Source organism: Rhinolophus sinicus, chromosome 1 (assembly GCF_057876585.1).
Source record: "Rhinolophus sinicus isolate RSI-liver-muscle chromosome 1, RSI-T2T, whole genome shotgun sequence".
Taxonomy (NCBI): domain Eukaryota; kingdom Metazoa; phylum Chordata; class Mammalia; order Chiroptera; family Rhinolophidae; genus Rhinolophus; species Rhinolophus sinicus.
The window spans coordinates 44,426,594-44,453,817 of NC_142501.1; the positions used below are offsets into that span (position 1 = coordinate 44,426,594).

The window sequence follows — 27,224 nt, forward strand, 5'->3', positions numbered from 1 at the left end:
ATCAACAGAGAAAAGAGCCCAGAAGACACTTAGGCAAACCATTGGTAATATAATATTAATATTCTATTAAAAAAACTAACTTCACTAATAGAGAAAAGGGAATAAATACAAAATTTATTATTCACTTTCCATCTATCTGATTGATACTACTATTACTACAACTAATAAAGTATAAAATAATATACAAAACCACAGTGGTAAATATATCCTATCCTGTTGATAAGTGTTGATATAAACCTTTGAAAAGTGATTTGGTAATAGTCATGAAAATTTAAATATGTACATACCATGGTTCAATAAATAATTCTGAAGAGATAATTGCCAAGTGATTAAATATGTATAGTATATTATGTTCATTGTTGAGTAGTTTTTAATAGTGAAATGTTTCAAACAAGCTTAATGTTAATAAATAATGACTAATTAAATAAACAGCTGCAATATTTTTGTATTTTGTATTTTGTTTGAATAAAGGTATTCCTCCTAGAATTCTATGAAGCGCACTGGAAATGATAAGGTATGTCTATATTCATAGTAACAGCTCTAACATAGATATAACTCTCTAACATATTGTTTAGTGAAAAAAAAAGCAGGTAACAAAATAGTATTTACAAAATGATGTCATTTTCATAAAATTTTATATGTGTATGTGTGGGTGGTGTCAGAAGAGAGCCATATGCAAAAGTGAGAGGTGTTTCTTAATCTAGTTTCCTGTATTTCAGTCATTTTTCTTTTAAAGTATATTTATAATTAAAAAATAATGATGTGTTTAATTTTAAAGTTAATTAATACATTTCAAAATCCATGCCCAATTATATTCAGTATTGTTCAAAGTATGGAGAGTGGCTACTTTATATGGTGCTTGTGGGAGTATAAACGGTTACACGCGTGCAGTTTCTGAGGCACTATGACACTATACAACAAAAGTATTAAAACATGCAAATTCTTGACCCACCAATTCCAAATCTAGTAAGTTCTTTTACAAATAGCCATGAGAAGCAGATTCTTTTGCAAATAGCCACGTCTCTCTATCCTGACGGAGGTCTGTGAAGAACACACAGATTGGAACAGTCACAAACTAGAGGGTCACTGATGTTCTTGCTTTGACTCAAAAACTGTTTTTGTTTCATTTTCAATTTAAACCAACATTTAAAATTTGAATGTTTCTCATAGAAATTATGCGTTCCTGATTTATCCTGAAAAGTTGAAAGATCTAGCCCACTGGGCAGATGTTGATCATGGGCAGCTGGAATGAAGCAGTGGCTGCCACTGTGAGGCAGGGTCTGTGTTAGCAGGTTCCCCTCAGCCCCTACCACTCCTACACTGAGCCCACCTCATTTGCTTTTCCCCATTTGGCCTTTGGATTTGCAGTTCTCAGGGGAAGTTATTTGCTAATCAACCAAACAGACAATTCAATCCCAACTGTTTTACCTACAAATCTGAGATACACTGTTTATTGGTCTAGAAGGGGTCTATTTTTTTTATTTACTTATGATTCTTCCTTCATCCCAGATCATGGGTCGTTGACTTCTCCAGTGGTTTTATAATCTTATGTTGCTTAAACCAAACAGATTTACTCTTTGGTTTGGGGCCTGGAATCCTGAAGCAAAGAAAAGTGTGGGCTTAACTGTTTAGTTGAACTTAGAGCTTCTCAAAAGTATTGCCTCCCCATGTAGTGAAAGTTCTTGGCTTTCTTCACCAGATACTTTCCTAATTATTTTCTTCCAATTCATTATAGATTTGCTTTGGATGGAGACCAGATCTATTAACTCTCCACTTCATCAGGAGCTCCAGCAAAAATTTCAGTATGTCGCTGCTATTCCTTAAGCTATGAGTTTCTGTGCTTGGTATTTTTTTCTTTTTCCAAATAGCGACATAGCCCGATTTATATTGGAAATCTGTCAAATTGCATTAAACATTTCTTGATTGAATTAGCAGTTTCCAAGCCTCTTTCTCACAGCTGTCACAAAGAAGAACTGCACAATCTGTTCAGCTGGTTCCAAGGCAGGTGTTTTTGTTTTGACCAAAGTTCTTTATACCAGCCTGTCTGGAGATTGAATTTTTTTTCTTAGGAGGATTTTACATGAGGCAATCAAGGAGAAACTTTTTTTTTTTCCACACCAACAACTTCACTTATTGCTTATCAGTTAACCCAAACCCTGTGAGTTACTTGCTTCATAGCTCAGCAAAACTAACACTATGGTTCTTGAACCACAGGGTACAAAAGGGGAACTGACTCTGAGCTCCAAAAATGAGATACTTTTAAAAGAAACATGTGAATAAAGGAACGGCTTGATATTTAACCACCAGAGTTATGAGTTGGTGTTCAAGCCTTCTGGTTTGATGGTGCTCATAAAGATATTTTGGGGAAACAATTTTATGGTAAAGGATTGGACTTTATGCTAGAAGAAAATTAGGAGGAAAAACAACTTGTTTTACACACAAGGAAACTCATGTCAAAGGAAGGTAAGAGACATACTAACAGACACACGGAATCTAATGGTAGAGCCAGGATAAGAATACTAATCTTGTGCGTTGGGGTCATCATATAAATGATGCATCATTTAATGCATAAAACTGCTGTCTTTTAGAAGCTTAAAGTAAAAAAGGGACCATGTGATATGCACAGTGTACACACACACACACACACACACACACACACACACACACACACATATCCAAAAACAAATACCCTCTTCTAGGTTAACAAACTCTGATGGGAATGTGTTAACCAACAAACCCCAATGTATCATCAGAACTTCTCACAGAAAAAGAAGACTAGTCCATTAAAAAGCAAGTGAAAAATCAACAATTTTGAAAGAAGTTTACTGTCAATGAAAATGATCATTAGTTGTGAGAAACGATAAGCAAAACAATAGATTTTGAGAAGTGGCAGTTTCTGCTTGATGAGACAAGTGAGTTTCAATGTGATGTAGTCTTGTAGGTCAGTTTCTGTGACCTAAGAGGGCCTTGGGAGAAGCAAAAATTAAGTGGATGATATGGGACAGATCAAAAGAAAGAAACCCAGCTACACAGGTTAGATCTGGAAAACTACCTGGGTGATAAAAAAAGATCCTCAGCTGAGCTGTTTTGCCATCATCAACATAAAACATGTCCAATCGCGTGAACAGAGACTGTCAAGAGAGAAATCCCAGAAGCAAATTCTCTTCATAATTCAAGAGAAGAGGTAATAATGTGAGGAAATCGCCCAAATGTGGCAGGCTCCTGCCATTCATGTAGCAGCTGTGGAACAGTGTCCAGTTCTGGGCAAACAAGTGGCAGGAGGGAGAGCAGGGGTCTAGTTCTCCAGCAGGATTAGCGTCTTGGGAAGAGGAGTTACAATAACCAATTGTGGATACATCCTTTGACCATGTGGATAGAGGTGGAAGCTGGCACAATTTAAAAAAATTAATTAGGTGATAGACTGACAATCCAGTAAAGGCTTACTGCATAATGAACAAGTTTTATGATCTTTCTATGTGACACAAAGTTCAGATTATGTGATATTTACAAGTATTAAATAAGATATCAAATGCAAAATGATTCATGTAGTTTCTGGTCCACAATAGACCTTCAGGAAATGTTAGTTCACTCTGAAATTAGGGCACATATTGATTTCCATTAGCCCTAAATTTTGATCAACAAAATTCTGTGTGCCTATTTTCATGTTGTATTTACTTAAGAAATGATGTAATGAGAGGTTTTAGCTCTTTGAGATACAGACATGAAATCATTTTACATATTTTAATAACTATGAAAAAAAAACCCTCTTTCTGGATGAGTAGTTATTCTATCACTTAAGAACAGAAAAAGTTAGACACGCTTATCCTAAGGAAGCAGGTCAGGGATGGGACAGTTTTGTGGGCGATTATCGCTTTTCTTTACAAACACTCCAAAATAAAGATTTGAGGGGTTACCGGTACACATATTACTGTGTTTAAGAGAAAAATGCTGACATGGTGGTGGCTCAACCACCCTACTCCTAGTTTGCCTAAGCACAAGGGATATTAAAAATATTTAACAATCTTATAGTACTGCTAGTCAATATAAACTAAAAAAAATTAATTTCAATTTATTTTCTAAATGAGCTAATTCTATATTATAAACTCTATAATTACATATATAATATAGTTACATATATAATTACATATATAACGTGATTTTATTATATATGTGCTTGTCAATTGAAAGTATTTCAGTGTTTTAACATACCAGTAACCCAGCTTATGAAGAACTGCCTGATCCAGCCCTCATTCAGTTACTCGGCCTCTTTTATTGCCAGCTGCCTCCTGTACTCTGCTTTCCAGCCTCATCCAACTGCTCTCATTTCCCTCAGTGTGCCATGCTCTTTCATGCCTCCTTGCTGTTCTAACACCATTTTCTTTGCCCAGAATAGACTCTACTTGGCAAATATCTCATCTTTCAAAAGCATGCCATTTTCTCAATACATAATTTCCTGGATCCCCAGCTTTTAGATCCAGGTTAATTCTTCTCTCTTTCCCATTAATAATTAAGTCTGTGATAAGAAGACATCACAAAACTCCTAGAATGTATTCATAATGCTGGGCTCCATCGTTCTAGCCCTTGTATATCTTCAGTACGCTTAAGAGTTTTCTGGCTTTTATCATGGCATGGTGGTCATATCAAATGTAGAGAAAATACTTGCTGCTGGTGTAATTTAAGTGTTAATAGATCCTCTGTAAAATATTTGGACAGGGACCTGTATTGATATCTAACACAATGCAGCTGATGCTAAGCCAATATGCAACCAATAAAACTTCCCTCCCTCTACCATCCCTGCTGCATGCCTTCCCCCCAGCTAAAAGGATGAATGAACAGAATAACTAAAAGACATACGCAAAAGAATATGTAAAACAAGAGATAGGTACCACCCCAGTGGCAACCCAAAGAGTTTCTTCTTTCCAGGAGAATGATAAAAGAAATTTTTGTCAGAATGGGACTTACTTTCTAAACAAGATTCAAGCATCTATGAAGTTAGAATAAAGTCTGGTAAAGAAAGAGCAAATTGAGATCAGAAGGCAAGTTCTAGGAGATCTGTGAAAGGATGCTAATTGCTCTGATAGATAATATTGTGATAAATATACTACTGAGATTTCTCCATAATGACTTTTGCAAAACTTCTCCCCCAGGACTTCTTTCTACAAAACAACAAAAATAAATGCTTCCAATAGTTCTACAGTTGAAATATTTGTTTGGAATTGCATGTTAACACTCCCAGATTTGTATTCACAATGAAATAGAGGGCAAGCCTGGTGGGATTCTATATGCAGAAGACATATTTCTCCCGTTTTGAATGTAACTCTCCAAGGATTATGCTTGAAGATAAATATAACAAACAAGTTAGGTTTCCTTAACCCACTTATCACATCCTTCTTCCATTCCCCCTCCCCTTCTGATTCTTCACATGGTGGAAATGGGAGGCCAAGGGAAACATCTAGAGGCACAGTGATGAAGTGGCCATTTCAGAAAAAGCACTCAAGCTTTTATATTCTCAAGTTGCAATATCATATGACAACTATAAGAGGAAAATGAGTGAATACATTTTCTTTCATTTTATCTTCAAGACAATATTACTGCGTATTGTACAATTTCAAACATGTTCTTCGGAATAATTTTGTACTTTTTCCAGGACATGATGTTTTAGTATTTCCCTGAGAAATTTTGCTTGTTATCTTCAGAGCAAATGTGTTCTACCCACTTTTCTTTTGACTTTCCTAATTATTCCCCTGTCAGATTATATCTAAATCTTTTTATTCTCTCTGGTTGGTTTAGGGATAGGTGACGCACCTTACTGTCTTCCTTTTCTAAGATCCCATTCTGCTTAGTATTTATATTTCTATAGTACCTGGGCTAAAGGACCAGCTCATTTGCAGTCTTTTATGGTATTTCTTAATTTTGTTATTCATTTTCTGAAATGATCTTTTTCAAAGAAGAAGTTTATGGATATCTAATGTTGAGAAAGAAAAAATGCATTTAAAAAAGCATTTTTTAAAAATGACCTCTTCTTCTGAGGTGCATTATCAACATGGGTAGGAATGGCTCCTTTCTGCCTCAGAGATCTCCTTGGACAGTTTATGTCTCTATGTATCATCAGTGTCACATGTAGGCAAAGTAAGTACTGCATGACATAGGATAGTTTCAAGGACCTGAAAGGGTCCTGTACTCTTCCAAATGCTTGTCTCACTACTCCCCTAAAAGTTTTATATTCCTCAGCTAAAAGCTAAGCCTTTATTTCAGAAGAAACATTACAGTTTAAATGACAACTAACCTAATAAGATACGTGAACAAGTTAAATGCAAAAGTACAAATAATTAATCTTTTTTGTTAATGAGCTAAAGTTTTGGGGAGGAGAGAGAAGGGTATTGCACAATTGCAATGGGATCAATGGCAGGACTTACACACAAAATGAGAAATGACTCAAAGGGAGTCTGGAAATGCTAGGAAAAAAGTTGTTTATAATATTTTTTTGGTATGCGGGAGTTTCATGATTTATAGCAAGATTTATTTAAGATTTTATTTTGGTCAATTTTCTCCATGTTTTAAAGTTCTTTTCTCTTTTTACTAAAAAGAAACCATGGTAGTTACCTTAGCCCATATGTCCTTTGCTATTTTCCTTTTTATTATTTTTTCTTTCCTCCAAAGAGAGCTCTTTTCTATATGTTAGAGACAAACATTTACCAAGCACTCCCATAGGTGGTAGAATTTCTAGAAAAAAATACACCATCCCTGACTTCAAGGAACATAAACAATATTAATTCGTTCAATGCACACAGTGCTTCCATCAGGATTATCATCCCTTAGTCCTGATGATGAAATTCAGCCTGAGGCCACCAGACATTTGAGGAAAACTTCTGACATGAAAGAGATAGATAAAACAGTGACAACCAAAGAACTAAAAAGAAAGCGTAAACAACAGAAGAAAGAGTCAATATTATAACCAATATTATCTGATAGATATGCTATTGTATTTATAAAAAGAAAAAAGGAAGATGATATAGAAAATCAGAACAAAAACAGGAAGAGAATTCTTGTGTTAAAATCACTATGGCAAAAATTTTAAAAGTCAATAAAATTTGGCAAATAAAGTTGAGGAACACATATAAAATTGCAGAGAGAAGATAGGAAACTTAGAGGATCTTCCATGAGATCCTTCATCTGAATAACAGCAATTCTGAAAAGTAAGAAGAATAAAAACAGAAGGGTGAAAATTATCAGAGAAATAATACAAGTTTATTTTCTAGAACTAAAGGATGTCTATTTCCAGAATAAAAGAATCCACTATGTGCTCTGACATTGAAGGAGAAAAAGACCTATTCCAAGGTACAACGTTAGACATATTAAAACAAATTGAAGATTTTTCAAAAGTTTTCAGAAAACTCAGGTCACACAAAGGACGAGGAATAAGAATAGAACCAGCTATCCTGACAATTACATCGTAATCTAGAAGATACTAGAGCAATGCCTTAAAATTATTAAAGAAAATGACTTCAAAACCTAGACATCTACATTCAGCTAAACTAGCAATCAAATATAAAGGTAGACTAATTATAGTCGTCAGAGGTACAGAGTCTCAAAATTTTACCTCCCATGTACCCTTTGTTGGGAAGTTAATGGACGATGGGCTTTGTGAAATCAAAGGTATAAATGAATAGAGAAGAAGTCATGGGCCTCCGGAAGTGGAGGATCTAGCAGAGGAAACAGGATAAAGTAAATTCCTAGGTATTCTGTGAAGAGAAGTGCCAGAATGACAGTGGTATGGCAACCTAAAAAGCCATCAGCCCAAATTTGTTGTGAAGATGGAGGCCTCCAAGAGGAATGTATTCAGACTTTTAAAAAATAAAATAATAAAAGAAGTATAATGGTATAGAGGAGAAGGAAGGAGGAGAAATATAGAAAGAAGACCCTTAAATTAACTGGCAAATTTAACTGGGTAGAAAATTAGAAATTAAAACTAAATAATAAGCTATTGGAAGTTTGGGAAGATTTAGCCAAAGTAGTTAAAGAAAGCTAAACAAAAAGACAGAGAAAAAAGGAGGAGGAGGAGGAGAAAGGGGAAATAAAGAAGAAAATGGAAGAGAAGTAGCAGCAACAATTAGCTACAGGTAAACTGAAAAAAAAAAAAAAATGCACAAGAAAGGAAATGCATTATATTCCACTACTTAACTCAGCAACAAACAGGACTTGCACAGTCCTCATAAATATAAAAAAAAAAAAAAAAAATGAATTAAATCTTTAATGTAATGATTGGGATAGGCAAATAAAAACATGTGAGGAGTGATGTACAAGAGTTAAATTTCCATTTTCTATAGAAAGTCAAAAACTAGTATCTAAACTTGAGCAATTATGAATGAACAGTTCAAGTATGCTATTTTAAAACAGAGGTAAATAGTAGGACAGCTACCAGATTAAAGTGGTTATCTCTGTAAGGGAACATCATAAAAGACTCTGACATGGACCAAAGAATCCCCAGGTGATGTCAGTAGTGAATATTGCATTGTGTACAGCATATCCCTCTGAGTTCTGAGATTCTATAGGATTCTGTAAGATTCAGTCGTGCCCTTCATTGTCTTTCAGCTATTATACACCCTGTAGAGATAGAGGCAGTGTGTAGAAAACGTGTAGTAATGCAAATTATTTCTGATGGTCTTATGTATTTGTCTGGTTTGGGAATTTTTTTACACTGGTTTCCTCATTAATTAATGAGTTAAATAAAATATTTGATATATGTTCATGTTATATCTGAATGAGTTATGATTTTAGCACTTGTGAAAATTATTGTTTACCATCTTTGGGAGTAGCCATTGGTGATGGAAATGTGTGACTTCTGATTTCCATTGCAGCACTTACAGTGCTGTTTGCATTTCTAACTAAGCACACATTGTTTTGATAAAAATAACAATTAAATTTTAACAATATATTTTCAATCTCCATCATGGAAATTGAAATATTATAAAATGATGAGAATTGTGTAACATTCTTAGCATTTTTGAATGAAGCTATTTTTACATAATGGGCAGAAGTAATCAAGTAGAAAATGAAGCAGGTGAATGAACTTAAGAAAATCACAAACATGTGGATATTCAGTGTTTCTTAGGTAAAGTACACATTTCAGGATACAGTACTCAACCAAGTTCATCTGAAATTCTGCCGAAGTCAAAACTTGTCAAAATTCTCATACATTTTGGCATTTACTTTGCTTAAAACTAAGTAATAACCTCTGAACCTGACTTTTCTTGCTTCATCCTCCTGTGGGTAAACTACCCTTCTCTTTGCTCCAAATCTTTGATGTTTCCTTTTCACTTTGGCAAGTTGTTTTTCTCACCCACTTTTGGTTACATCACTTGTGACCCAGTATCTTCTTGTATGAACCTCAGACACTGTTGTTTTACCCTTCAATACTCTCCACACAGCGTATGTCCCTAGAACACCACCTAGCAATCATCTAGCAAAGGAAACTATGGTCGTGAACCACATTAAATGACAATCTTACATCACACTGTAGGACACAAATACCATCGGGACTAGATACATACAAAGTGTGTCATCATTTTGTCTAACAGGATAGAAAGTATCCAGGGCAAGAACTGCATCTTCTCAATTAAGTTGTGTACAGCACAGAATATGCCAACGGTACTTGATCAATAATAATTAATTCTATTTACTGCAAAAGTATCCAACATGTTCTCAGCCAAAGGAAAGAAACAGAATAGCATGAACTTCAGTCTCAAAGAATATATTTTATAAACATCTGACTCTGGATTACAGTATTTGGCAAATGTTACCAACAAAATAGGTCTTAAGCAATTTTATCTATGTAAATTAGTTTGTGCTTTAGAGAGCTATTTATTTTAAAGGAGTTTGCTATCTGACAAGTTTGCCAAAGTCCTAGTTAAAAATGTGCATTTCACATTCACTCCCAGTGACATCAAGAGATCCAAATCTGATTTTCTCTTTCTTTTCCTTTCAGGGCTCAGTGGCAGTCATTTCTGAGGTCAGTACTTTCCATTCCAGATAAGCCAGAGAAAGAGAATTGTTAAGTAAGAACAATCTGCATGGGAGCTTTGTTTATAAACAGAAAATGAAGAGCCCCAATGAGAATATTTTATATGGCAAATGGCTGACCTCAAAATCTTTCCAAGATTCTCATTTAGAGTATATCTAACATCTCTGCCAACTGCCCATCAGCTACTGCTGACAAAGTAAAGCATCAGTAAATGAAGACACCGGAGAAACAGCTATTACTGTGTTAAACACTGAAATGGGGGCGAGGGGTGGTGCTTGCTCAAAGGCCAGTACACCTAACAAGAAAAGAACAGGATTCCTGCAGTTCAAGTTCTGCTTCCTTTCTTTATGTACAAAAGATTGACTAGCTAGAGTAAAAGTCCTTTTAACATTTTCCTCTAGAGGAAATGACTTTTGTATTGTCTGTCTCATTATTCTTTAAGTGCTTACGTATCCACAAAGTGTAATGACCTATCTTCAGTGACTGGCTATGGACGTTGACATTTTTAGTTATAATAATACCTAACTCAGAGGGTTGTTGTGAGAATTAAATGAGTTTTACCACATCAAAGAGATTTACACCTAAAAAGCGTTCATCACTTTCAGCCATTATCATAATAATTGATTGTTGAGCTAAATTTATGTAATAGATAATCTAGTAGAGTGTATATTTCACATTTTTACAGTTGTTGGGTATATGTAAAGTTGTGGATATATAGATACACACACACACACACACATATATACACATATAGATATTATTTCAGTAGGTCCATGTTTCTCATGATTAAGAAAGCTAACTATGACTTCTTTGTTAAAATAAATAATTTCTTGCTAAATTTAAAATATTGTAAATTGGAAAAATATCACTGTAAACAGACAAAAGTTAATATAAAGGGAGCATGTAAGTTATTAGGAAATAACATTAAAGCTCCAATAGATAATCTTGCTGAGATAAATCAAGAAAAAACATCATCATCATCATAAAAGTTTGTATTTCACAATTAAGCATATAGATACAACTAAAACAATGGGTTAATACCTAAAATTCCTAAAATAAGGATATACCCAAAGTTGGCAAAATACAGTCAAGTTGGTGCACAGGCATTCCTATAAGAAATATAAATTATCATGACTTTAGAAAATAATTTGATAATTTCAGAACAGTTTTACAACTGTTAATTGCAGTATGGAAAATAAACGCTAAAGAAAATCATCTCAAGGAATTTTTAAAATTTTCTGCATGAGTGTATGTGTGTGTGTGTGTATGTGAATGCATGTGTATAGCATTGTTTTTAATATTAGAGAAAAATGATAAACAACAGAAATATCTGACAGAAAACTTGTTCATGCAATATTTACTTTACTCAAGGTTATGTTGTACCAAAAATAATGATTAAGAAGGTTATGTAAGTATGTTTATTTTATGTTATTGGAAGAACAGGTGGGTTACAAAATCATATCATACTATGATTGGAACTAAGAAAAAAAAATCTGTGATTGGGCAAAGATAAAATCAATTTCCCAGATGAAGCTATTTCACTAGGAAGATGTATTTTTCAAACATTCTTTATTGATACTATTATATTAATATTATTTTTTAATTTTTACAACAACAAAGAATACTGAATTTGTGAAGTTGGTAAATATTTCATAATTAAAATATGTAATAAATTTGGATTTTTGATTAAATGTGGTCAAAGTGAGGCACAACTCCGATTAGCAAATATATTATTTAAAATTATTACTAAATGTAATTTAAAGGTTTTAATGTAGTACTTGCAAAATCAGTTTTAAGAAATATGAGCACGTCTAGATATGGAATGAAGATATTTGCAGTGTTTGGACATTTTGAAATAAATGTGGCTTTCCTGACTAATTTAACATTCTGCAATTCTCTGATGCTTTTTTCTGTTCATAAAAGTAAAGTGTAGTCAAAATACCTTGAGGCAAGTATTTCCAAATTGCTCAGTGTCCATTAATTTCCTCAAGAACTGCATAAAGGAAAGGTGTAGACCATGGCATTGATTATTTCCTAGACCTTGCCCGTGCAGGGAAACGGCAATCTGTATAAAGATTTGGGTCGCATAATGAACAGATTCAGCCTAAGAACATTGTTCTTAATGCTGATCTGAAAGATAGTGCAGCCTTTGGTCCCATATGGCCAACTCCCTGCCTGATTGTCCAATAACCATCTCAAGCTCACTACGTCCAAGGCTTCGCTACATCTTTCTCACATCTGAAAACTTCTCCTGTGCTTTTCACTAAATGGCAACTACATTTTTCCACTCAGACCCCAAACTCCTGTCTACTCTTTCTCTCACACCCACATTCCCACATGCTATTGATTCTTCTTTCAAAATATATCCAGAATCTAACCAATTTCCATTAACACCACCAGTAGCATGTGTAAATGACCATGATAATCCATGAACTTCCTTCTTCCAATCTCCCAATGTATTCTCAGTCCAATAGCCAGATAGATACTTCCTATTAATTTTTTTGAGGAGAGACTTTACATATTAAGAAATCTCAAATATACACCAAAGTAGAGAGAATAGTTTGACACACCTCCATGTGCCCATCACCCGGCTATAGCAATCATCAGTGATTACCATAGTATTTCATGGATAGCCCTGCCCCCTTCCTTAAATTCCTTAAAACATACTGAATTGTCTTCGACTTGTCTCAAGTCACAACCTAGGTTGATGCTCTAGTGACATATGGGCAGAAGACAGATGCACTGACCCATTTTGATCCCATACTAGTCTGCATACCATGATCACAGATTGAGAGGCATTCTCTAAGCAGCTCTCCCATGCACACACACTTAACGTGTTATTCTTTTGGCCAATTTATACACAGATTCTAGAAAATCAAATAGTAATGGATTCCTAAAATTTTTTGAAAATTACATTTTCAAAAAAATATTTGTTGATTTTTTTTTTGTTCCCATATAAGCCTGCTTCTTATACTATTCTCTTATCTCTAGACCTTGGAAATGAATTAACAATATGAAGTAAGTATCAATATTGACACATGGCTGAACAGGCTTTTGGCTCGTAGGTAAATACTCTTACAACACAGAAATGCAATACAAAGTAATGAGCAATCATTGTTTCAGGTCCCTGAAGTTATCTCCTTTTCTCTCTCCTCCCTACCACCTACTTTAAAATTCTAAACTCTCTTTTTAAAATATAAAGTATAATTTTAATCTGTTTTTATTTTTGGATCTTTTATTCCAAAAAATGGGGAAGTGAAGGCATAAAAAAAGAGAAGTCTGATTTTTTTTCCCTCAACCCCCACAATACATAATTCAGTACATTCAGCTCGTTCATCAAACTCAAATTTGATGTAATATTCTTTTGGGGGTCTTATAAATTCAGAAAAAGTTGGGGAAATGATACTCTATCAGAGAAGACTAAAGGAAGTGTTTATTTAAAGAGAACTATATCAGATATATTTCCCATCCACCTAGATGAGATAGAAAAATATAAGAAAAAAATGCAAAGGGAAAAGAGAAAAAAGCACCCGTCTTTCCAAGGAGACGGTGATCCTAATGAAGATAGTCATGCTGTTGGGAAGTTTTTAGTTTCCAGTTAATGAGACCAAAGTCACCCATGCAAATCTCTGGTAACTGGTTTACGGGGTGCTGGTCGAGCACCAGAGGTGTAACTCCTAATCCCATCCAACCAACAGATTTTTCATGGAGCTCAACAAGTAACAGACCATGCAGTGCAAACCAATCATCAATATCAAGAAAACAATGTACACATATGCATTCATTGTAGTTCTGCAAACTCACTGTTTTGAAAGGAAAACACATTCAATTAATGCTTGTGAAAAAAATTACTGGTTCTATTGTGCAAATTCATGGGGCCAAAAAAAAAAAAAAAAAAGAAAAAGAAGAAGAAAAAAAGGATCCAGTAATCAGAAGTCTCATTGATGACTCAATATTTGAACCTGAACTTGGGGCCACTGGTTGAATAGAAATTGGCTGTTTCTTTTCCATTATTTGGTTCTATTCAGTCTGAAACATGTTCTTCATTTAAAATGCGTTGAAATCTAATATTAGAAAATCCTCCAGAGACTTGTGTTTGCCTTAACTTATGTTTTTAATATTTCTTTATTGCTTTTCTAAAGCAATGCACATATTTAGAAGAGAAAAAAACAAATATCACACATTGCAACTAAGTGTGGGTAAGATGAACAGTTTGGAATGAATTTTATTACTAAAGTGTTATTATGAGACAGAACAGACAAACTAAATAGTTTAGGAAAATTAAAGCATTAATTCTATGTCTCATTATTTATCTAGGAAAACCCAAAAAATTCAGTGTAATTCTAAAGCATGTACATTTAATCCACTGTTGAAACTATAGGTTGAAAATATGATCTTTCATAGAAAAAAAGCCAACTTTAGTTTAGTCTTGTGTAGATATAACTGTTAATTGATTTTTGTTACCACATTATTAGAATAGAGAAAAATTGTGTCTCTTAAAAAAATCTATATTTATTCATTTTGTGTAGAATATGTCCAACAAAGTAGGGTAGAAATTGCTTACGCATTTTTCAAGTCATAAGTGACATTTATTTAATGCTCGTATATATGTAAGTACACAATTTTGTTAAAGATAGGGGGTTGGTCCTCAATCAACTTTAAAAAGCCAGAATAGCCTAGGAGGCAGTATTTTGGAAAATAAAAATAATTTTGGCATGTGACTCATGCCCTGTTCTGCCACATACTTGTGGGACCTTGGGCAAATTATTTAAGCTCTCTAAACCATAATATCCTCATGGATAAAAAAAAGATGACAATCAATAGTACCAGAGTGGTTTTGAAGATTAAATGCAATTATGCATGTATATTCATTAGCAAAGTGCCTCAGCACAAACAAAAATCTTAACAAATGCGACTAATAATACATAATGATTATGTATAATAATAATGTTACTAATATAAGCAATGTAATTATTATTAATATTATCACAAACATTTTTATCACTCATTACAGAACACTCTCATGATGGACAATTTGCCTTGTTTTATTTTTAATCATAAGAGTAGTACACAATAAAAACAAAAAATTCAGACAGTACAGAAATATATGTATTTGTAATAAGTTGTGGAAAATCCTCCTACATCTGTCATCCCCTCATCTTTCTCCACCCTCCACTGTGCTTCCAAGTAATCACTTAACAGTTTCATCTGTTCACTTCCTGATTTTCTTTATCCACTTAAGCTTGTGTATATGTGCATATCCAGATATATGGCTTTGTTTTATTTTGTTTTTATGTAAAATGGTTCATTTGAAAGTCCTAGAATGTTACATAAATTAGGTACACTGTAGTTTATTTAACTATTTCCCTTTTCTGTGCATTTGGATTATTTTGAATTTTAAATGGAGAGTGACGGGAATTCCACATACAGTGTACATTTTGTCAAAACGTAGCTCCCCTCTTGTAAACATGCGAGTGAAGCACACAGCAAAAAGGGCCATCCCCTTCTCTGCCTCACTGCTAACATAAGGAAAGCTTTACTATGCTAACTCCATTTTACATAAAACTGTATTTCCATTATTATTATTTTTGTTGCTTATTGACCCTTATTGTCTTTTATGGCTTTAGAGTTGCCTCGGGATTCCCTCTGCTGTGGTGGGCCTCTTTCTCAGGTACCCTACACCCAAATTATTCCCTGTCAGGTGGTTAGGATTCATTATTGTAATTTTCTTTTTTAGGTCTTATTTTTGTATTTGCATTTTTTTGTGTGTGGAATTCCTAGGTTCTCTTCTGGTCCAAATGATGAAAAGAGCATTATAAGGGATGTGCTTGTTTAGACTCAATCTTTCATGTACACTTTTTGAAACCATGGAAACGTTGAATTCTTCCCCTTCATATATCTATTTTTCTTTCATATAAAGCAATGTTTTAAGTTATTTAATTATTGCCTAAAAACCCTGCAGTATAATGAACATTCTCAGACTACCTACCTTCTTGAAAAATAGATAATTGCATGCAACCTTAGGATTTGAATAATCCACCTTGAAGGACAAGTAGGAGAGAAGTGAGAAGTACACTAGGTTTGCAAAATCTATATTCCAGCCCAGGCTTTGCTGTTTCTAGTATGACCAGGGTGAGGTGTAGCTGTCTGAGCCTCACATAGCCAATATAAAAAGGAAGGAATAATATTTGTCCTGGCCCCAGCAGGTGGAGTTGCTCTCAGTTGTGTATAAGATCATTTGGGAAAGTGTTGTCTGTATTTTCGCTTTTATTCAGGAAATATTTATTGAGTGCCTTTTAAGTGCCAAGTCCTTTTTCTGGTACGATGTTAGGTGTTTTTAAAGGGAGTGTGTGGGGGGGAGAGAGAGAGAGAGCGAACGAGAGAGATTGAGATTGAGATTACTGGAGGGGGGGTAAAGTGATAAAATTTAGGAGTGACTGGAACGTTTTATTGAAAATCAGAAGCTTGGAGAAATTTGAATGAGAAGAGAAATGGCACAGGGATTTCAGGTAGAAGTCACCAGAGTGTAAAAAGTCTTCTATTTTTGCAACAAAATATTTAGGTAATATACATGTTTGCTTGAGCAGCTAGAGTAATACTATATCTTTAACAATATGCAAATAATTCAAAAGTCCATTTTCTACTTTTTTTGGTTTTAATTACTTACATCTTCATTTCTTTGGAATATTTTATATGCATATTTCAACAAGCAGGCATCTTAGATAACGATACTTGTAGCAATTTCAAATGTTATAATGCGTTTCTATGATAGTTACTAAATAGTGAGCAGTCACTTTTACTTTATATTTTATGTGTTTTATTTATTTTACAGTGAACATTTCCTTTTAACTTAAAAAAACAACAACAAACAGAATCTGATTGTAAGAAATCCCAGGTATTAGTATCAGTTGATTTAAAAATGTGCTTTAAAATGTATCCTTTAAAATGTTGAAAATAAATGACTTAAGTAACAATATCTATTTGAACTCATGTGATAGGTATGTGTGACTATCAGGTTATATGGTTGTGTGACTTTTTGATGGATTTGTTCTGAGCTGTTATCTCTGCACCCAATTCTCTCACTCAGTTCTATTACCTTTTTGTCCAACATAGTCAGTTAATTAATCAACACATTTTTATTCACAAAGGAAAATCTTTAGCATAAATTGAGGTGTTCACTAGTCTTCCCTTTTATCCCATGCTTTAAGGTGCATCTTTATGGTTGCTCTTGTTAAAAATTCTGTGCTTATGGCTTCAGTAAATTGCTGTAGTTAATTTTCTAGAAACCTGAACAAGTGCAGAAAAAACATGGTGCCTCTTAGTGTGATAACAACTTGTTTTTCTAAATCTCTCTAGTCTAATCTCTCCTGCTCTTAGTCATTAAGGAAACAGGAAAGAAAAATAATATGTACAATAATTTTTAAAATGAAGTTAGCTTTCTAAGGCTTTAAAATATCTTAGCTATATTAAGTTCAATCAATTTGAACAAACAAGTCATCAGTACTTTTCCTAATCTTGAAAAGAATTAATTAGTATTTTCACTTCTTGCAACAGAGCTCTTACTCTGTCAGGTAAAAATCATTCTAGTAAAATGCACTGGGGTTGGTGTGTCCTTCAGAATCACCTCTGGCCCAAATTGAGCTCTTTGTTCCGTGAGCTCCAGAGTACAGTGCACAGAGGTTTCAACTGTACCATTTACACAATATAAATGTATTCTTTGGCTTATTCAGAATTACAGATATTTCGTACACACTAAAGGCTTGGAAAATGGTGTATTATAATACTTTCTTTGAAAATAATCAGTATAGAAAATATAACCTCCTTCTATAACATAAATAGAGACAACTCCTCACCCCACCCCCCAAAAGACTATTTGGCTTCAGTTTCCTAAATCTATAAGAGGAATATCACAAATTAAAATAAATATGTGCTAAAAGTTATGTGGCAGAAAAATTGTTGTAGTAAATGAAATAATTTCAGATAGCTAGGTATACACATGTATTTTCAGAAATCTTATTTACCTCTAATTTTCTAATTACCAATTTAAATTGTTGACTGGGAATAGACAGCATGTTGACTTCTTGACAATCAGAAAGCTTTTGATATAAAAATTACCTGCAAAACTATTAAAAATTATAAATTGAGAAGAACTAGCGATAGTATTTTCTGTGTTGAGAGGTATTACAGGCAGAGTTCAGAATCAGGTTTTCTAATCCAAATCTTGTAACTGCCATCTATTAGTGAGTAAATTACAGTTAACATATGCCTTATGCATAGCAAATAACTGACCATGGTAATATGTCTTAGACTGTATTCCAATCAAAACGTGTTTGGCATCTATACGCATCCTTAACCTAAGAAAAGAGATGGGTAATATCCTTGTAGACTGAGCATGAGCAACCTGTTAGATTTGAGGAGTGCTAGGGAAAGGAGGTCATGTAAAGAAAAATGTCCCAGCTGATTTGCCACAGAACTTGAGACCTCCATTTATAGGATTAATTCCTTTACATTGGCGTATCATCTATGTGAGTTTTTTCATTAAAATGCTAATATCCCTTTGAAATGAAAAACATTAGGGCAAATTAATTTTCCATTAGAGAGAGCTGACTGACACCTATCAAACCCCTGCAATAGTGAGAAATAAAATAGGTAAATTAATTGGGGAAAGAGTTGGCGATTGGACTACAGCAATTCTTTCCCAGTTAGAAGTTTCTAGATTGTTCCAATAAAGTAAATAAATCTATAAGAATTTTTTTGCTTATAGAAATACAAACCAGAAACATGAAAGTGAAAAGCATAAGTAAATAGAAAAAGGAAAAGGGGGAAGAGGAGGAGGGGGAAGGAGAAGAGAAGAGGAGGAGGAGGAGGAGGAGGAAGAGGAAGAGGAAGAAGAAGAAGAAGAAGAAGAAGAAGAAGAAGAAGAAGAAGAAGAAGAAGAAGAAGAAGAAGAAGAAGAAAGAGAAGGAGGAGAAGAAGAAGAAGGAGGAGAAAGAGGGGAAGGGGAAGGGGAGGAATTAGAAGGAAAACAGTAGGTGGAGATTAAGTAAAACAGAAAAAACATAACCGAGATTAATCGGTCTGTATAAATAAATGTATTTCTGTCATTGTTTTCCTGTTTCAGATTCATGTGAGAGCAGCGAGAAGGATTTTCAACATATTTTGATAACATACTTGGTACGGTCTACCTTAAAATGTAGACTACATGACGTACAAGAAAATCACTTTGGGGAGTATGTCAAAAAGGTAAGACAATCATTCATGTTCTAAAGTAGTAGAACCAAAATGTGTGAGGCCCATGAGTCTCTGGGCATGACAACAAAGCGAACAACCCAAACAAGTAGTAAGTTTAGATATGACTCCGAAGTCGTAAGGCACAAGGATCGATGAAATTGCTGGCATTGATTTCCAGCTGAATTGCTTCTCACATGAAAAAAAATCTTTGAATTATTGTTTAATGGCAGTTAGTGATCATATAATCTCTCTAATAATAATAATAATAAAAACTAGATCAGAAATTATATTGATAGCCTATAGTAGATATATAGTTTAATTCTATAACATATTGGGTCCAATATATATCACTAAGATATTTCATACATTGCTTATTTATCCCCAATCCCACTGTAAAACTAATTTACAAAAGCATGTAAAATGTAGCAAATTGAGAATGATTAAACTATGTTAATATTGCAAATAGGAATGCTTAATGTAAATAAGAAAAAGAGTGCACTTATAACTATTCAAACAAAGATCTCTGTTGCAATATTAGATTATAATTTATATGGCATTTTCCTATAACTTCAAAAAGATATAAGAAGAGCAAATTACCATGAAAAAAAATCAAATCTAAGATTTTGAATACCCACTTTTGGAATAATGTTCTATGGGAAAAGAACATGTTCCGGCTACAACTAAGCAAAACCTCTCTGACCTTAAAATGCCTACACATAATGCAATGTATAGAAGATTTGTTATAGAATTGTACACTTGAAACCTATGCAGTTTTGTTGACCATTGTCACCCCAATGAGTTTTAATTTAAAAAAACAAAACTAAAAAAATGCCTATAGAGGGAATCTCTACTCTCACTGACTGAGCATGGGAGAGGGGATACCCCCTTTCTAAGCTACTGCAGAGACCCATGGAGCAACGGACCAGGCAAAGTAGGACCTTGGGGAGGGGGAGATTTTAGTGGCAGCTGGGAGAGTCTTAACAGCAGTCTAGGGTGGGCAAGGGCAGTGCTCTCAGTGAGATCTCTGTCAGAAATAATTGGCTCCTTCAAAAGGATTGGGGAGAGATAAATGAATGAAGGGACTAGTTATAAAAGTGGGAGAGGAGTTAAGGGAAACCAATGAGAAATGATGAAGCACACTAAGGCTACCAGCAGTGGGAGGTTGCAGCACCCCAGAATGATCCCTTGTGTCCCCCAGCAGAAAATATTCCCCCAAAGTAATCACTGTTCTGACCTCTAATGTCATAGATTAATTTTGCCTGCTTTGAACTTCACTTAATTGGAATCATTCAGTTTTTATTCTTGTGTCTGAATTCTTTCCTCCATGCTGTGTGTAGTAATAGTGTTTTCCTATTTTACATCAACATGTAATATTCCATTGACACCACAATTTATCCATTTCTCAATTATGGCTAGATTACAAATAGTGCTGCTGTAAATATTCTATGTGGGCTTTTGGTGAACATAAATATTTATTATATTGGCTACATGGCCACTCACATACAATATATGAGGGTTCCAAATTGTACATCTTTTAAAATGTTGTTATTGTCAATTCTTTAGATTGTATCCATTCTGGTGGGGTATAGTGGCACCCCAATGTGGTTTCCATGGGCATTTTGTTGATGACTAATGATATAAAATTGTTTTATATGCTTATTGGTTATTTAGATATCTTCTTTTGTGAAGTGCTTATTCAAGTGCTTTGTCTATTCCTTATTGATTTGGAAGAGTTCTTTATATATTCTTGCCACAAGTCATTTTGTTGGATTCATGTATTATAAATATATTTTCCCAGCCTATGGCTTAAGAAATAATTACATGCTTTAAGGCCATGAAGATATTCTCCTCTTTTTTCCTTTTGCGTCTGGAAGTCGTATGACTTACATTCATATTTGTGTGTATGATCCATCTCAAACTAAATTTTTGGTATGGTGTGCAAAACAGGTCAATGTTTATTTTTTTCCCATGTGAATATTCAATAGCACTATTTTTAAATGAGTCCCTTCTTTCTCCACTGAACTGAAGTAGCAAGTTTACCATAATTTAGGTCATTATATGTGTGTAGGTCTGTTTCTGAGTTCCACATTCCTATACAACACCAGTCCCTTTAATTAGCTTAATAATAAGTTTTGATGGATGCCTCCAGCTTTGTTCTGCTACATTGTTTTCCATTTTCATAAACTTTCTAGAATTCGATTGCAAATTTAAATTACATTTTTAAAGGGTGTATCTCGTTAAGTAGGGGACATATCTGCAAAGATTTAATGGAAGTGAGGGAATTAGTCATGTGCAGACCTTGGTCCATGCAGAGGAAACCTCCCTTCAGCTAGACTACCTGGTCTTCACGAGGATTAATGAATAGACTAGCAGTGAGGCTATAGCAGAGCAAGTGTGGGGAAGAATAAAAAGTGATGAGATAACAGAGGTCTGATCATGAAAGTTTTATAGGCCAGTTGTGGTAGATTGAAACCTCCCATCAATAAATAAAGCGTATTCTATCAACCTTGAATCTAAGTTGGAGTTTTGGACTTGCTTTGAGCATTAGAATGTAGCAAAGTGATGTTTTCTGAGTTCGAAATCTTAGCCTCAAGAGGCCTTGCCACTTTCATACTTGCTCTTCTGAAAACATTAAAATAACTAGGCCATGTAAAGATGTCCTGATGATCCTACTGGAGAGCCCACGTGAAAAAGAACCAAGGCATCACAGTCAACACTCCGAGTGAAACTGCCAGATGAGAGACTCCAGGGAAAACCAGCAGAAGAACTTCCCAATTGAACCCAGTCCAAATTAGAGAATCATGAATAAATATATCGCTGTTGTTTTAAGCCACTAACTATTTTTTTTGGGGGGGGTTTGTTACAGAGTAATAGATAACAGACATGTCAGCGTAATAAATTTTGATTTTACTCAGAGTTAAATGGGGTCACTTCCTTTTTTTTTTTTTTTTTGGTTCGGGGGCAGAATTACATGATCTGACTTAGTATTTAAAAGACTTATTCTGACAAATATGAGACTAGATGGTGGAGGTTCAGGCACTACAGTGTGGAGACCAATGAGGAGGATATTATTGCAGCAATCCAGAGCAGAGATGATGGTGGTTTGGACCAGAGTAGGGGAGGTCATAATATTTACATTTTGAAGGTAGACAAGATTATTAAAGATTAAACGTTTAAAATATCAGATGTTGGAAATTAGAGATAAGAGGAGTCAAGGTTGACACAAAGATTTTAGGCTTCAGTGACTGAAAGACAGTGATATTTTATAGAGAACATTATACCACATTTCATTAAAAAAAGGGGAAAATATGTGTGTGAATGTATATATATTTGCTTATATTTGCATAAATACATAGTTTAAAGATAAATAAGAAACAAAAAATAATTTGTATAGTGAATCATAGGGAATGAGATAAATGGGGACAGGGAAGAGACCAAGATTTCTTAGAGCATTCATTTTTTACCATTATGATTTTTAAGCCTTTTAAATGTAAAACTATTATAAAAATAAATTTAAAATGGGAAGGCAAGACAAGCAATCATTTTTACTATGCTAAAGCACACTACATGTGTCATTCATAGCCTCTTTGGCTTCCTCACATCTAATAGTGATGATATACCTACTTGTAAGGTTTGTGTATCTGGTTGACGGATATTAGAAGTAACATATCTTAGCAAATGTCCAGCACATAGCAGACACTCAGTAATTTGTTGCTGCCATTACTACTGCTCTGCCATTACTACTGCAAGGTCATGAAACTAGTAAACACTGGGTATAATTCAAACAAGACTTTTTTGGTGGTAAAGTCCCTGGTATTTCCCTCTCTGCCATTCTGTCTTTTATAAAAAGCAACATAACAGCTGATGTCTCCAATTTTACTATGCCAGGTGTGTGGGAGTGATGGAATGCAGATATATGAAAAGTTAGTCTCAAGAGGACCAGGAAAGAACTCGAAACAAATGTTTGGAGCAAACATGGAAATGGTCCAGGTCTGAGAACTGCCAGGGGATTGTCAACAGGCAAGGCAGTGAGTTAGAACTCAGCCAAATGGTCATGTATCAGGCACACACAAATATTGAAGTACAAGTTCATGCATAGACTCTGCTACCAAGCCAGCCAGTAGAAGCTGCAGTAGATGGAATTAAACCCTTTTTTGTCTTCACCATGAGCCAAATTTTTTGCCTTCTGCTGAAGCAAAATATATAACAAGATATAGGAAATTCAGGGTCTGTTCATGTGTCGCTTTATGAAGAAGAGCCTTTGATTCAGCCAGAGTGCAGCTTAGGCACAGAATAAGTGCTTTTTAAAAATTAGACTTTACTGGAGGTCTCTGAGAAAGTCCGTTTTACTTAGATTTTGAAAAAATTGAGGGATAAGGCAAATGGAAAGTTGCAGCATAACCTTAGTAAAGACCAAGTTGGAGGACATAGTTTACATCCAAATGACTTCCTAATATCAAATCTCAGAATTTGACAGACATCCACACCTAAGCCGACTCCCCAACTATACTCTCAAAGATAGAGCTTGACCTCATAAAAAGTAGAACTCCTGATACCTGTGAGTACTTTGCTCCTGGTGAGCAATTTACGCCAAAAGGAAAACAGCTAAGACTAAACCAAGCATGCCAGCCATTCTCTGCACTACAGTGTTTGCATGTGTCACCTCATCTTCTTGGTAATTCGATGTTCCTCCTGCCTTGGGCTTAATGAACCACTACTGATTCTTTAAAATCTCCTCCAGAAATCCTCTTATTACATTCCCATTATTACGTAAGGTGGTTCCCTTTGCTGCTTTCACAGCACCTTATACTTATCTTCACTTACTTTTCTCATAATACTTATCCTACTCTGTTGTAATTTCCTGGTTGTTTGTCCATATATATAATAAGAGTATAAGCTCCCAGACGACAAATAGTGTCTTATTAATCATAGCATAGTTTACTGGGGGTGCCAAAAAAATGTATACAAGTGGCCACTTTGGTCAACGTTGCTGAAGCAGTAGTTCACTATAATCAGAAGTGTCTGGATGCTGATGTTAACCACTTTGAGCACCTCTTGTAATTGCAGAAGTCAAACGTGACTTACATTCCATTTTGTTGTCGGTGTATATTGAGTATTACAATTTTAATACAGTTTTCCTTTCTTAAAATGTGTATACTTTTTTTTGGCACTATACTAGTGTGTGTGTGTGTGTGTGTGTGTGTGTGTGTGTGTGTGTGTGTACTTTTTTAAATAAATAAAATATCTATAAATAGGAACCAAGCCATGAAGATTGCTATAAGCCATGTTTGGAATTGATTCTTAGAGTAAAGGGAGAGGGGGTAATAAAATGTATTAAGTAGGTAGATGACGACATCATACCTGTGATTTTAAAAGGTCAGTGGCTACACATGGAGTGTCTATAAGAGAAGGATCATCTTGAAGTCCAGAGCTCTGGTGATCCAGTTGGGAAATGATGATTGTATGAAACAATTATTTAGAAGTAAATTCGACCAAAACTGGAGATTGTTGGAAGGAAATAAAAAAGTTATTAAGGTATATCAACTTATAAAAATGAGTCTATAACTATAATTCATAGAAGAAGGTATCTGCAATAATTAGGTGTGCAGTTCATTTTCAAACAGTGATTTCTTGGGAAAGTGGAAGGGGTTACGTAGCCCTGGTGTTAATAATGTCTGCTTCCAAATGTTGTGTTGATAGTATTCCAAGGATTTACACACCATTTGGTTCATATTGGCAAAGTATGTCTGCTCTGGATTGATGAAACAAATAACATCACAATCTGTTGTCAGTTTTGTGTGACGACAAAACACAGTTGTTTTACTAATGATGCCATGTCTGAACTAAGCCAAGCTTGCAACATGGTACTTCAGAAAGAAATCATCATTTTTAAGTTCCTACCATCAAATAATTTACTGTTCATAGAAAGATGTGAACTTACACGTTTGTTGAAATTATTCAACTAACATTAGCAATTGTTCTGTGCTAGGTACAGGAAATTCACCGATGAAGAGGATTCAATGTTTGAACCATGTGGATCACCATAGAATGGAAGCAATTCAGTATCAATCACTGCATGGTTTAGTTCCAAATGTGAAGCTATTTATTTTATAAATGCTACCAGGACAAACAAAGTAAGAAAATAAAAATAATTTTTGAAAACCTTCCCCACTTAATTACCATGCTTGAAAGAAAAAATAACCTTAAAATTGCTACGTTCAGAAAAACATTTGGGGCCGGCCCGGTGGCTCAGGCGATTAGAGCTCCATGCTCCTAACTCCGAAGGCTGCCGGTTCGATTCCCACATGGGCCAGTGGGCTCTCAACCACAAGGTTGCCAGTTCAATTCCTCGAGTCCCTCAAGGGATGGTGGGCTCCGCCCCCTGCAACTAAGATTGAACACAGCACCTTGAGCTGAGCTGCCACTGAGCTCCCAAATGGCTCAGTTGGTTGGAGCACGGTCTCTCAACCAATTCCTCAACTCCTGCAAGGGATGGTGGGCTGTGCCCCCTGCAACTAGTAACGGCAACTGGACCTGGAGCTGAGCTGCACCCTCCACAACTAAGAGTGAAAGGACAACAACTTGAAGCTAAATGGCGCCCTCCACAACTAAGATTGAAAGGACAACAACTTGACTTGGAAAAAAGTCCTGCAAGTACACACTGTTCCCCAATAAAATCTTTAAAAAAAAAAGAACATTTCACATAGTATATGTATTCTGATACAGGTATAGAGAATAATTATATTATTAAAGATGATTTAAAATATTCAGAAATGTGAATATATATATTAAATAAATTTATCACTTCAAAAGTGGCTGTTGAGCCCATATCAATTAGATATATTTATTATGGACTTCCAGTGAAATGTAAAAATTACCTAGATATATAGGAATGGACATTATGATGGCATTCATTAAAATGAAACCTTTACCTGTAATCTGGGCCTTCTGTAAATGAAATAACTGTGATACATTCTATTTTATGTGACAGGGCAAATAAAAATTTCAGATAAAGCCCAGAATACTTTGTCAGCATTCTATCTGTTTGTGCCTTTGTTATTTGTTATTTTTTGACTTTTTGACTATCATGACTTTGTTATTTTTCTCATAAATTTCCTTGGCTCTATGGCTTTCCAAGTCTAGAATATTCATTAGTATGATATTTATGATAATGACTGAAACAACAAGAACCCAATTAGAACATAACAGATTTAATGCATTGCTTTATGGACACTCCCTACTTACTAAACTATCTCAACCACTTTAGACAAAGCATCTTGTTGAATGTGTTTCCTTATTACTATAGGGCCACATTTATGAGGGCAGCAAAACCTACATGGTATCTAAAAGTGTCAACCATGTACTGGGATCTGGTAAGGAGAGTAATGGAAAAATTAGTTAATGTTACCCAACAATGTTTAGGGATTAAGTATTCCCCCAAACAAAACCAAATACTAGTAATTAGAGGAGAATTTTCTGTTAGTTCATTTAACCCATCTGTAATTAATTTCACCTCCTAAAAAAACAGTGGTGTACCAGTTTCCAGAGGCATTTTTAGGTGAGGGCAAGTGAAAACAAGCTGAAACCCAAAGTCTACAGGTCATAAGGGAAAACTGTGTGTCTAAGTTATGCCAACAAACTTACTATAAGAATCATAATGCAGGATTTCACTTATACCATCCACTCTAATCTTCCACATAACAGTTTTCACATTTCTCCCAGCTTTTTCTGGGAGTACCTATGGACATTCTATTTACAATCGTCACACTATCATCTTGACTATTTCCCTATCCTTGTTTGACTTGCTTACCAAAGGCGAGCCCTTCTGTTCACTAATCTTCACCGTCTATGGATCCTAAAGAAATAGCACTGTGCCCCTTAGCTACAAAGCCATAGATAATAATAATTTCAATGTGGAAACAATAGACATTGTCTCTTTTGGAGCACAGTTGCCAGCTATTACAGATTTCTA

General features: G+C 34.7%; 1 long non-coding RNA gene across 1 annotated transcript; it reads left to right on the forward strand.

The window, feature by feature from the left end:
• The first annotated feature begins 1,733 nt into the window (after positions 1–1,733).
• Positions 1,734–26,255, forward strand: LOC141568692 (uncharacterized). Its single transcript, XR_012491917.2, has 4 exons — positions 1,734–1,802; positions 9,986–10,009; positions 19,143–19,264; positions 25,242–26,255. It is a non-coding gene; the product is annotated as an uncharacterized LOC141568692 (long non-coding RNA).
• Positions 26,256–27,224: the final 969 nt, after the last annotated feature.